General features: G+C 39.8%; 1 protein-coding gene across 2 annotated transcripts in view; it reads left to right on the forward strand.

Annotated features, from left to right (window-relative positions):
• The first annotated feature begins 1,183 nt into the window (after nt 1–1,183).
• LCA5 (lebercilin LCA5) overlaps nt 1,184–13,482 on the forward strand; it is a 47,918-nt gene continuing 35,619 nt past the window's right edge. The window contains exon 1 of one of the 2 annotated variants that reach the window (XM_059701126.1): nt 1,184–1,375. The gene's annotated coding sequence lies outside the window, so the exon portion shown is untranslated. Of the gene's footprint in view, nt 1,376–1,623; nt 1,667–13,482 lie in introns of those variants that run through there. The other variant, XM_059701127.1, reaches the window with a different exon arrangement.

The raw sequence follows: 13,482 nt of genomic DNA on the forward strand, positions 1-13,482 counted from the left end.
CATTGGGCTATTTTTAGAAGAGCATTAGCAGATTTAAACAAACGGGGGAAAGTACTTAAGTGCCGTTTCAGGGATGACTCATTTATTTTTCACTAACAGATGGTTGCTACCATCTACCGAAAATTACATTTAATTGTGGTATTGTTTAGGTGGGTTAGTCTGAAAGTCGAAGTAAAATATATTAACAGGATAAAATAAAAGCTCTGAAATAGTGCAAAGTTGAGAAAACGAGGTCAAGCAAGAGACGGAATGACCATAGTCAAGGTCAGAAGACTGATTAGAACGCATTTATTTGCCTTGATAAATTAGATTCTCTGCAGATGGAGGCAAAACCCAGTTCTGGAGAAATTAACAATGGCAAGAAAGGGGAATACCGTGTAAAACCATCTTGACAATCAGAAGGTTCAGAAAGGCTTAACGTAACCTTCACCGAAGAGATGATTTTCGACCTCCTGCAATCAATCAATGCAGTTTAAATGCACTGTCATGTTTTAAAGGGGAAGATACCTCATGCAACACCTCTGAATAGGTAACTGGCATGCACCACAGACGTTTCCTTTTACAAATTTGTGTGCAAATGTTTCGAATGTCCTCCCACCTCAAACCTGTTCCGAAACCTAAAAACCACTTTCAGGCCAAATTCCCATGATCTAGAGGCAAGAGTATAAATGCACTAACTCCGCGTGCTCCTGAAAATCAGCAATTTCATGGCTCAGACCAAGAAGTAGTAACTAGCTAGCTACGTATTGTTTCTAATGTCTTCCGAATTTAAAGCCAGCCTACTTCCGAAAGGGGTTCGAGACTCGTGTTAACGTTTTCGGTTGCGCAGTCTCCAATTTCCACAATTCACGAACCCCGGCCCCGCCGCTCGCGGCAGCCTGCTCCCCGCAGCCGAGGCCCAGGACGCTCGGCCTCGGAGTCTCGCTCGGCTCAGTTTAAAGGGCCGCAGGCTCCCTTCGCTGAGCAGCGGCGCGAAATACCTCCCCGCTCTCGGTCGCCGCTAAAGCCCGAGCGATTCAGCCAATGGCCGCCCTCTCCTGTACGCCTCGTCCCGCCTTCCAGCTCCACCGAAGCCAATAGAGTGACCACCTGGCAGCAAGACCAATGGAAAGCCTGGGCGAGCATCATTGGCTGCGGCCCTCCCGCAGTGGCGTCTGGGCCTCCGCCCCCGTTACCCTGGAGCCGAAGTCGCCACGCCGCCGCCACCCAGGAGCTGCCGGCCCCGCCCTCCTCCGGCGTTCAAACCTCCCGCACCCGCCGCCCTCCGAGCCCGCCCCGCAGCCTCCGCCGCTGCCGCAGGGTCCAGGAACCCACTCTCTGGCGGCCCGACGCTGAAGCCCCGGCGGGGGTGGGACCCCAGAGAGAAGGCAAGGAGGTGGGGCGCCCTGTTGGCCCGAGGGGGGCGGGGCCGGGCGGGTGGAGGGTGGGCTTTGCGGTGGGCGCGGAGACCGGGAGGAGTTGCGGGTACCACGTGGGACTGGCGTGTGCGGGAGCTAGCGATCCAGCGTGTGAGTGGGAGCGTGCTGGTAGAGTTGTTAAAGCGGGAGGGGTGGAAGGATTAGGGGCGCGGGAGGATTTGGGGGCGCGGGGAGAAGGAAGTCCTGGGGAAGTAAGTGAAATGCCCGCCGCTGGGAGAGCGCCGGGAGGAGGGGAGGCTGACCAACAGGTGCGGGGTGGGAACACAGGAGGAAGGGTGGTTTTATTTGTTGGGCTCTAGAAGAGACGGAAGGAATTGAGGGAAATGTCGAGAAGGGGTTAGGCGTTGTTGTTAAGATCCTAGAGGCCTGTGGAGATTGAAGATGGGAAAGGAGGCTGTGAGGCTTTTGGTGACTCTGGGTCCCAATCAATAAGAGATTAAGACTATGGTCAGAGTGGGAAGGTTCTTAAAGAGTGTGTGTGTGTGGGGGGGGGGGGGATTCACTTCTTTTAGGGATGGAATGAGAGGAGGAAAGAGGGTTGGCAAAAAAAATAAGAAGAAAGTGGGCCTTCTTGGCATAGGCATTTACGTTGGCAGGACCAAGGAGTGAGAGATGCTAAAGGTTAAATTATTTTATGTTTTAATGTTATGTATCTAACGTTTTTTTTTTTCGGTTGTCACGCAAGAAAATTCAAATAGGTGAAATTAATATATTTTATCTAACCCAAAACATGTAACAAACATAAAAGAGGTTATTAAAGAGATCTTTTATGTTCCTTTTTTATGTACTGAGTTTTCAGAATCCCATGTGCATTTTGCACTGACAGCGTATCTCAGTTCTGACTGGTTACAGTTCAAGTGCTCAGGAGCCGCTGTGTGGGACAGCACAGTTGTGAACTATCTGCAGTTTAATTACATGCCGTGGTGCGTGTCAGGAAGGGAACCGGTGCCTAGTCTCACAGGCGTCGGCCAACAGCAAGCCACCCCCCACCTGCAAGTACTCTCGGCAGGGCTACCGGCCTGTGGAGCTCCTTGCAGAAACATGAGGCTCTGTGCTGTGGCTGGTGGTGGTGTGGCCTCCATCGTGCCCCACAGTGCTCCCCCCGGGAGTTTCCACAATCCACACCCTCCTGAGCTCACTACATGTATTGTGAAAAGGAACACGGGCCTGGGAAACGTGAGAGGAGAACACTGGTAGAGACTGAAATCCCTCTGGCATGGCTGGAGAAAAGGCTTGCCCAGGTGCGGTGAGAAATCCAGCAGACGCCCCCAGAGTAGCCCAGAGGTGAGGCCGCGTTCCTCCCCAGATGTGTCAGGAGCGGGCCTGATTACTTGAAGCCAGCAGCTTTATGCCTTTTACTTTTGCACATGCTGCTTCCTCTTACTGCAAAAAGGTCGTCTTCCTCACCAACTGCCTTCTTTTACTAACCTCATCTACCATCCCACCTCCCTAAAACATAAACCTCCTACCCAAATCATACGTGTGTTTAGTCTCTGCTGGTACCTAAAGACTCCATTGAGCCCTTATTGCCTCTGGTAACCTTTCCAAACTCCCTTCTGTCCTCTAACCTTAGTTTTGAGTTTTCTGCGTCCCTTTTACTTTGTCATTAGTTCTTACACTCTTATGTTACCTTTCTCCGCTGGGAGTTTATTAATGGTAGGGGATGACTTGTGTCTTATTTTTGTATCCCCAGCTCCCTCCTTAATTCCGTACCTGACACTTCGTAGGTGTTCAGTAAATATTTCATGAATGTGTGAATATTCTGTAATGTTTTCATTTTGATTGACTAAACTTTAGGAATATGTACTATAGTTAATACGCTTTAATTTGACCCATTGTTTCAAAGAAGTTAAGATGCTTTAATTGTTTAAGAGGCTAATTATGCCTTAAATTTTAAGTCTAGCATTTACTGTGATCTGACCAAGAGTCTAGGAGACCATATTTAAAATCTAAGCATAGTTTGATTTTAAAGCAAGAGTGGTGTCATGAAAACAAATGTAGAATAAGGAAATGCTTTAGGAATATTCTGGAACATAGGTAGAGGAATATAAAAATTTACTTGGTGTTATTAGTTTCTCATCATTTTTCTCCTTTGTGGGAGAGAAGCAATTGCAATTTTAATGCAGCAGTATTGTTTTTATTTTTGTCTTTGGTTATTGTTCTTTCTGGGGAGAGTGATCTCCTTATTTATGTTTTTCGCTAGTTGCCTGTTGTGTGAGCTCTTTTGCTGGCAGCAGAGGTAGCCAGGCAGCAATGTTTTATACAAAGAAGCTGCACACAGAGAAATGACAGGAACAGTTACTTGATTTTATACAAGTTTTTTTTTTCTCCCGAAACTAAACTTTTCCTTTTTTTATTGTTGGCTCCATTACAGATGTCCTTCATCTCCCCCATCCCCCTTTGCCTCCCTTCACCCTTCCCCCTCACCTCCTAGGCCAGTGATGGCGAACCTTTTGAGCTCGGCGTGTCAGCATTTTGAAAAACCCTAACTTAACTCTGGTGCCGTGTCACATATAGAAATTTTTTGATATTTGCAACCACAGTAAAACAAAGACTTATATTTTTGATATTTATTTTATATATTTAACTGCTATTTAACAAAGAAAAATCAACCAAAAAAATGAGTTCGCGTGTCACCTCTGACACGCGTGTCGTAGGTTCGCCATCACTGTCCTAGGCCTTCACCATTTCATTGTCTGTGTCCATGAGTTATGCATATATGCATATACATTCTTTGGCTATTATAAATACACTACTATGAGCATTGGGATGTATATATTCTTTCTGATTGGCGTTTTAGGATATATACCCAGAAGTGGTATCATTGGATCAAAAAGCAGTTCCATTTTTAATTTTTTTTGAGGAAACTCCATAACAGTTTTCCACAGTGGCTGAACCAGTCTGCATTCCCACCAAATCAACAAACAACAAGTGCTGGAGAGGATGTGGAGAAGATGGGAATTTTGGACTCTATAGAGTTAATATTCTGAGTCATTTGAAACTGTCAATAAAAGGAGGCATTCTGATACTGAAGGAGCTTAATTTTTTTAAAATATATTTTATTGATTTTTTACAGAGAGGAAGGGAGAGAGATAGAGAGTTAGAAACATCGATGAGAGAGAAACATCGATCAGCTGCCTCCTGCACATCTCCTACTGGGGATATGCCCGCAACCCAGGTACATGCCCTTGACCGGAATTGAACCTGGGACCTTTCAGTCCTCAGGCCGAGGCTCTATCCACTGAGCCAAACCGGTTTCGGCAGCTTAATTTTTTTATGACCTGTTTTGTATGACCTATACTATTTGAGACATTTTTTAGGAAGAAAGTTTGTTTTTGGATGAAAAATGCCAAGTGTTAGATTTAATGTTTCCTAGCATTATCATGATAGCACTCTTGGCCATTTTTAGAAAATAAACACATCTTAGGAATTTAAATTGGGTAAGACTTACTGTTTTCAGGTTTTTTTTTTGTTGTTGTTGTTGCTGCTGCTTTTATCTAGTTACCCCTGTACAGATAGGGAAAACAGATGAACAACTGTTAACCAATTCATTCTTGGTCACAAAGAATTAGTTTAAATTAGTTGGAAAACTATACATGGAATATAAATCTTCAAAGTTTTATTATCTACATAACTTTTTTCTTGTAAGAAAAAATAATTTTATTTAGTTAACATATTGTGACTAGTTTATATTAGTTAAATAGAAGTTATTTTTGTAACTATAAGTGAAACTTATTTTGTCTGAAGCCCTATTAGGTCATCTTAGTTATTTAAAATTAACTCAATAATAATATTCCAACATACTGTGGTAATGGTTCTGAGCAAAACTTTTTTATTTTCTAACTTTTCTCTTGGGAATTTTAGAGATTTAATGAAGCTTTATGGCAGTTATTTGAAAGAGAGAAGATATAACATTTCCTTTAAAACAGAAAGGCAAATTTTATACAATGAAACTAGTAATATTCTATTTGGAATAGCATTACAGAATAATCTTTTATTCCTCAAAAAAATTAGTAAATGGTGTAGTTACCATAGTGAACTAGACATGATTCTTATATTTAGTGGGAGAGACAACAAATGTAAGATTATTTTCAATAGTAACAGGGTCTATGAAGAAAAATAGTAATAAGATAGTGACTGGACTCACTCTAATAGAACATTCATGGGGGCCATTGTTGAGAAGGTGGCATTTGGGCTGTGAACAGGATAAAGAGAAGGACCTATCTTTGTGAAGTTCTAGGTAAATAAAGGGTGCAGCAAGTACAAAGTCTGTGAGTTGACAGTAAGCCTGGCATCTTTGAGGCACACAAGGAGGCCACTTGACTGAAGAAGCAGATTGGGGGAAGCGTTGCATGAGGCGAGAATGAAGAAGTAGGCAACAAGGTCTAGACCAGCCGTGGGCAAACTGCGGCCCGCGGGCCGGATCCGGCCGTTTGAAATGAATAAAACTGAAAAAAAAAAAAAAAAAGACCGTACCCTTTTATGTAATGATGTTTACTTTGAATTTATATTAGCTCACACAAACACTCCATCCATGCTTTTGTTCCGGCCCTCAGGTCCAGTTTAAGAACCCATTGTGGCCCTCGAGTCAAAAAGTTTGCCCACCCCTGGTCTAGACCTTATAGGAATTTTCAGGTTCTTTTAAGGAATATTTCAGGTTTGATTTAATGACTGTAGGAAGCCATTAAAGGGTATTAAACAAGAGAGCATTGCCAATTGATAATTATATCAAATGGTGTTTTCTAACTGGGGAAACAAAGATGAAAGCAGACTATCAATTAGGAGATTGTTGCAGAAGTTCAAGTGAGAAAAAGATGGTGGCTTGGAGTAAGTTAGTAGCAGTGGAGACGGTAAGAAATAATCAAATTTGGAATATATTTGGAGATAAAAACCACCTGGTTTTACAAATGGTTTGGATGTGGGATATGAGCTTAAGAAGGAATCCAGAATGATCATTAAATTTTCAACACAAGTAATTTAGTAAATGAGGGTGCCATTTAATAAGATCAGAAAAGCAGGAAAGAGTGGTGGTAGAAGGGAGATGGATCATAATTTTGGCTTTGGGCATGTAAGTGCGAAGTGACTTTTAGATGGAGTTGTCAGGTAGGAAGGAGGATATATGAATCTGAAAGTCGGGGTAAAAGAAGTCTAGATGACATTACCTAAGAAGAGAGTATAGATAAAAAGTACCAATATGTCATGCTTTGTGCATATCAACATTTAGAGATCAGGAATAGGAGGCAGATTTAACAAAGGGGATTGAGAGGAGACAGCCAGTGACATAGTAAGAAAACCAGGGAAGCAGATGGCTATGGAAACTAAGCAAGAAAATAGAGTGTTTTAGGAAGGGAGGAATGATTAGTTGTGTCAAATGCTGTGAGGTCAGGGTCGAATAGGACAGAAAATTGGCTATTGGATTTAGCCAAGATGAAAGTCATGGTCTATTTTAACAAAAGGTATTTCAGTGGGGATGAAAACCTGACTAGTAGGGATTCAGAAGAAAATGGTTGGAAAAGAAGTAGAGATATTCTAGATTATAGATTATTCTTAAAAATTTAATTGGAAACGAGTTGAGAAATTGGGTTGTAAATGCAATAGGACATGGAGTCAAGCGACAGCTTTATTAGAGCCTCTTTGTTGGCAGAAAGGATCCTGTAGAGGACACAATTGCAGGAGCACAATTTTTGAGATGGTGAGGTGGTGTGGGCAAGAAGACTCATGAGAGGTTTAGCTCTAAAAAGGAGCAGAAATCCTTCTTCAGTTTTAGCAAGGAGAGGACTACATTATGGGATAATTGCAGATGGAGGTGGCTTCACAGATGAGGTAATTCTCATATGATAGTTGATAGTGAAATATTGAATAGGTCACACCCAATTAAGATTCAGAAAGTTTTACTTAGTTCTGAGATCTTAGATAAACTGTCATCTTGGGTAAGTCACTTTGTCTTGTAGGCCTTAATTTCCTTAATCTATATAAAGAAAGGGATGATGCCCCAGAGTTCACCTGTGCTAAATTGTTATGTAATCTTATTAAGCTATTGTACTTTGTGTTTATAAGTTTATAAGAAACAGTAGTAGTTATTCTAATAGTTATATTATCTCATCTTTTTCTTTCGGTCTAATATTTCATGTCTTTTTTTTTTAACTTATTAATTTGTGTTTGCCTATTTGCTTGTTTAAATTGTTTTTTCTGACAGCACTGTCAGCCATACAACGATGTTTTTTATAAGGACTAAGGACCACATTTTTAAAAGTGACTTTTCAAAAGTGCCTAAGTTTCTATTCTCTAGGAAGGCTTTGATCTTTGGGTTGCTATCTTTTCTAAGGAATACTACTTGTTCGTTGTCATGAAGAATTGTAACAGAGTAGGGGATAATACAAGTACGGTATACATTAGTTAAAATACTTGCCCTAACCGGTTTGGCTCAGTGGATAGAGCATCGGCCTGTGGACTGAAGGGTCCCAGGTTCGATTCCGGTCAAGGGCATGTACCTTGGTTGCGGGCACATCCCCACTAGGAGGTGTGCAGGAAGCAGCTGATGGATGTTTCTCTCTCATTGATGTTTCTAACTCTCTATCCCTCTCTCTTCCTCTCTGTAAGAAATCAATAAAAATAAATATATGAAAAAAATACTTGCCTTATTTTTTTTAAAACTCTTTATTAGTTAAGGTATTACAAATGTGTCCTCATCCCCCCAATTAAATCCCCATCCTCCTCCCCCCGCTCCACTTATGCTCTCATCCCCCTGTTGTCCATGTCCATTGGTTTGGCTTATATGCATGCATACAAGTCCTTTGGTTGATCTCTTCCCCTTGCCCCCTCTCTCCCCTACTTTCCCTCTGGGGATTAATAGTCTGATCGCTGTTTCTCTGTCTTTGGATCTGTCCCTGTTCATCAGTCTATGTTGTTCTCTATAGTCCACAAATGAGTGAGATCATGAGGTATTTATCTTTCTCTGACTGGCTTATTTCACTTAGCATAATGCTCTCCAGTTCCATCCATGCTGTTGCAAAAGGCAAGAGTTCCTTCTTTTTTACTGCAGCGTAGGATTCCATTGTGTAGATGTACCACAGTTTTCTAATCCACTCATCTGCTGATGGGCACTTAGGCTCTTTCCAAATCTTAGCTATGGTGAATTGTGCTGCTATGAACATATGGGTGCATATATCCTCTCTGATTGGTGTTTCTGGCTTCTTGGGATATATTCCTAGAAGTGAGATCACTGGGTCAAATGGGAGTTCCATTTTTAGTTTTTTGAGGAAGCTCCATACTGTTCTCCACAGTGGCTGCACCTGCCTGCATTCCCACCAGCAGTGCAGAAGGGTTCCTTTTTCTCCACATCCTCTCCAACACTTGTTGTTTGTTGATTTGTTGATGATAGCCATTCTGACAGGTGTGAGGTGATACCGCATTGTCGTTTTTATTTGCATCTCTCGTATAATTAGTGACTTTGAGCATGTTTTCATATGTCTTTCAGCCTTCTGCATGTCCTCTTTCGAAAAGTGTCTAGGTCCGTTGCCCATTTTTTGATTGGATTGTTTATCTTCCTATTATTAAGTTTCATGAGTTCCTTGTAAATGTTGGAGATTAGACCCTTATCGGTGATATCATTGGCAAATATGTTCTTCCATGCAGTGGGTCTTCTTGTTGTTTTGTTGATGGTTTCCTTTGCTGTGCAAAAGCTTTTTATTTTGATGTAGTCCCATTTGTTTATTTTCTCTTTAGTTTCCATTGCCCTAGGAGCATTATCAGAGAAGAAATTCCTTCGGCATAAGTTTGCAATTTTGCTGCCTGTGGATTCCTCTAGTATTTTTATGGTTTCCCGTCTTACGTTTAAGCCTTTTATTCATTTTGAGTTTATTTTTGTGTATGGTGTGAGTTGGTGGTCTAGTTTCATCTTTTTGCATGTATCTGTCCAATTTTCCCAACACCATTTATTGAAGAGACTGTCTTGACTCCATTGTATGCTCTTGCTTCCTTTGTCGAATATTAATTGGGCATAGTGGTTTGGGTCGATTTCTGGGTTCTCTATTCTATTCCATTGATCTATATGTCTGTTCTTATGCCAGTACCAAGCTGTTTTAAGAACAGTGGCTTTGTAATACATTTTGATATCTGGTATTGAGATCCCATCTACTTTGTTGTTCTTTCTCAGGATTGCTGCAGCTATTCGGGGTCTTTTTTTATTCCAGATGAATTTTTGGAACGTTCGTTCTAGATCTGTGAAATATGCCGTTGGCAGTTTAATGGGGATTGCGTTGAATCTATAGATTGCTTTGGGTAGTATGGACATTTTGATGATGTTGATTCTACCAATCCATGAACATGGTATGTTCTTCCATCTGTTTAAGTCTTCCTCTATCTCTTTTTTCAGTGTCCTGTAGTTTTTCGCATATAATTCTTTTACCTCCTTAGTTAAGTTTATTCCTAGGTATCTTAATTTTTTTGATGTGATGGTAAATGGGACTGCTTTTTTAGTCTCACTTTCTGTAAGTTCACTATTGGTGTAAAGAAATGCCATAGATTTCTTAGTATTAATTTTGTATCCTGCTACATTGCCAAATTCATTTATTAAGTCTAATAATTTTTCGATGGAGTCTTTAGGGTTTTCTATGTACAGTATCATGTCTACTTGCCTTATTTTTAAATAGATCCTAAATAATCAGAAGTTTGGCAAAGGTAAAGTATTCTCTAGTTTTCTTGGAGCTGTTCTTGAATTTTTTATCACTGTTCTCGCCCAGCCAGTATTGCTTAGTAGTTGAGCATTGACCCATGAACAAAGAGGTCCCCAGTTCAATTCCTAGTCGAGGCACATGACAGAGATGCGGGTTCAATTCCCAGTAGGGGTCGTGCAGAAGGCAACTGATCAGTGATTCTCTCTCATTTATGTTTCCATCTCTCCTTCTCCCTCTCTAAAAAATCAATAAAAACACATTTTTTTTAAGAAATGAAAAGAAAGTGTTCTCGTGTAATTAGCATGTAATATTTTTCAGAATATATAAAGGATACATACATAATTTATTGGGACTGTTTTTCTTCATTGCTTCTCTTTGATAGAAGAGCCAGACTCTGCCCTAGAGGAACTCATAGTATATTTTTGCTCATCTTGATTTCCTTATTGTCTAAAATGGCATCTGTAATTTTTTCTTGAACTAATGGGTACATGAATTGAATAGTAGTTTCATGGACTTTGGAAAAGTGATTGCTTTATTAAGTTGTAAAAGGGGGAGAATCATTGTTAGAAATAATTGGCTTTAAAATTACATGTTTGCTATGAGTGACGTAGATCTGACCATATGCATTTGTTTTCTCTCTCTTTGGAGACAATGTTAAAATAATATTAATGGGGGGAAAAGAACAAACCTATAGCATTGAAGGAATGATAGCGTACTCTCAGTAGACGAGCAATTACAACACATTTCTGAAAGTGGCAAAGAGTAATGATAGATGAAACAGATGAGAAAAGAGGAAACTTCTGTCCTAAAATATTCAAGAGGAAACTGCAGCAAACAGAGATTCTAATGTATCCAACAGAATATCAAACAGAATCTCAGAGAATCTTGGGATTTAAAATCAGAAGAAAAGGATGATTGAAAATGGGAAGGAAGAATAATTGAAAAACTATATATGAAGTAGTTTTGCTTTCCTTTTTACCCAAGCCCAATGTGACAGTCAGTATAATTATTCCCTGCCCTACACCCTTCCCTCAGAATTGCAGAGGTAATTTCTCCTGGAAATAAAAAACAAGCACAACGGGGGTGCGCACGCACACACACACACATGCGCACGGACATTTGCGTCTGGAGATAATCCCTCCTCATTCTAGCTGAAAGGGAGTCCCCAACTCACATGTATATGGTTTCCATTTATTCTTCTTTTTTCTTCTTTCTTAAGTATCAATGGACAACCAAAGCTTGCCTCCAAAGGAAAAAACAAACAAACAAACAAAAAAACCCAGCAGTATATAAGTAAAATACCTGAGACAAACAGAAAAACTGTCACCAGATGAAACAGATAATTCCTGGATCAGAAGAAACCTTAAAACAAACAAAATGTCTATTTAGTTTTTTCAGAGGAATGAAAATAATGTTGCCTCTGTAAAGTAAGAACAGAATAATTATTTTTAAAAATCAGAACAAGAAAGAGTTCTTGGAAATTAAGATGTTTGCACAAATTAAAAAAAAAACGGGTGGTTTAGAAGATAAATTAAGTAAATCTCTTTGAAAATAGTACAAAAAGAAAAAGAGTATATGTCTGTAATTTAACCAGTAGATGTTTCAAAAAGGGTAAAGAGAGTCACTTATCAAAAGGTAACAACATTTCTGCTACTTAAAAATACAAGTTTCCATATCAAAAGGAAGAGGGAGAGCAAAGGGCAGCACAACCAGTGAAAAAGACCCACATCTAGGCACATCATTGTGAAATTTCAGTATAATAGGAGGGAAAATCCTAAAAGCTCCTAGGAGGGGAAAAAAAAAAAAGATAACCTGTAAGGGAATGAGAAAGAGATGAGCATAACTACAGTGTAAACACTCTTAGGGCAGGCATTATTTTGTTGTCATTACTGTTACATAGTGAGAGCTAAAAAAAAAAAATGTTGGTTAAGAGAATGACTCACATCTCACAAGCACCTCTGAAGGTTTAGAAGAGTGGAACAGAATCTCCAAAGTTCTGAGAGAAAATGATTTAGAACTCAGAACCTCTGAAAACTATCAAGTATGAGGATAAAATAAAAACATTCTCAGGTATGCGAGGACTTAGCACACTTACCTCCTAACTCATACACCCTTTCTGGAGAAGGTATTTGAGGATTTGGAATGGTAAAATTATAATGAAAACTAATAAAGATGATGGCATAGGCTATTAAAAATGGCGGGTTAACTTATGAGTACAGTAAAAGTAATTCCAGAATGACAGCGGTGCAACAGGTCTAGAAAGTAATTGGTTTAAGTTCAAATAGGAAGTCACAGGTCTCCACAAAAAATACCTGTAAGGGGAAGAATGGAATGGAATTTAGGTTGTATATAGAATGACAAACTGGTAGATGTCAGTGATGATAGAAGGATGCTTTTTCCTTTTAATTAGGAAAAAAAAGGACATAAGAATTCCAACACATATGTAATACCCTTTGTAATACTTTAAGCAATAAAAAAAAAAAGAATTCCAAGGAGAAAATCCTGCATAACCAACATATAATTGTATTGTAACCCTTTAAACTGAGGTTTAATCAAATCCTCATCTTCCATAGTCTAAAAAAATGCTAATTCAAGAAATATGTAAGCATAAAAGTAGAAGCCATTAAAATAGTTGCCCCAGGGATCAAGACTTGGATATTGGGGCCGTGGATATCTCCTTTAAAAAAAAAAAAAGTTTCTATTGATTTTTTTAGAGAGAGAGGAAGGGAGAGGGAGAGACTGAAACATCCATCCTCTGCCTCCTGCACGCCCCCTACTGGGGATCAAGCCCGCAACCTGGGCATGTGCTCTGACGGGAGACCTCTTGGTGCATAGGAAGATGCTCAACCAAGTGAGCCACGCTGGCTGAGCAGTATTTTCTTTCCTTTCTTTTTTTTAAACTATATGCATATATTTGGGGTGGGAAATGTGCTGATGCATAAGATGAGTGGCAGGTAATGTTTTGTGGATTCTTACCTTTTGCAATGAAAAGTTAGGTGGCACCTCTAACTAGATGATTGAGCTACTTCTGCTCTGTCCATATAAATCAAATCATCCTCATCTATTCCATATAATCAGCTTTTAATTATATTGGAATTAAAACTGAACGACTTTTACAAGGAACATGGATCAGAATTAACTGAGCATCTCGTGTGTTTGAATTGTAAATATAATTGTTGATATTTCCTGAGTGCTTATTGTATGGTAATGATTGAATTATCCCATTGAATCATTACAATAATTCTCTAAAGAAGTTATTATTAATCCTATTTTATAGATGAGAAAATTGAGTTTCAAATTTAGAGAAGTTAGGTGACTTCTCCAGATTTGCACGGTTGATAAGTGGTGAAGTCATTTAATTGCTCTAGTCCAGTGATGGCGAACCTTTT

The sequence above is a fragment of the Myotis daubentonii genome, chromosome 6 (assembly GCF_963259705.1).
Source record: "Myotis daubentonii chromosome 6, mMyoDau2.1, whole genome shotgun sequence".
Taxonomy (NCBI): Eukaryota; Metazoa; Chordata; class Mammalia; order Chiroptera; family Vespertilionidae; genus Myotis; species Myotis daubentonii.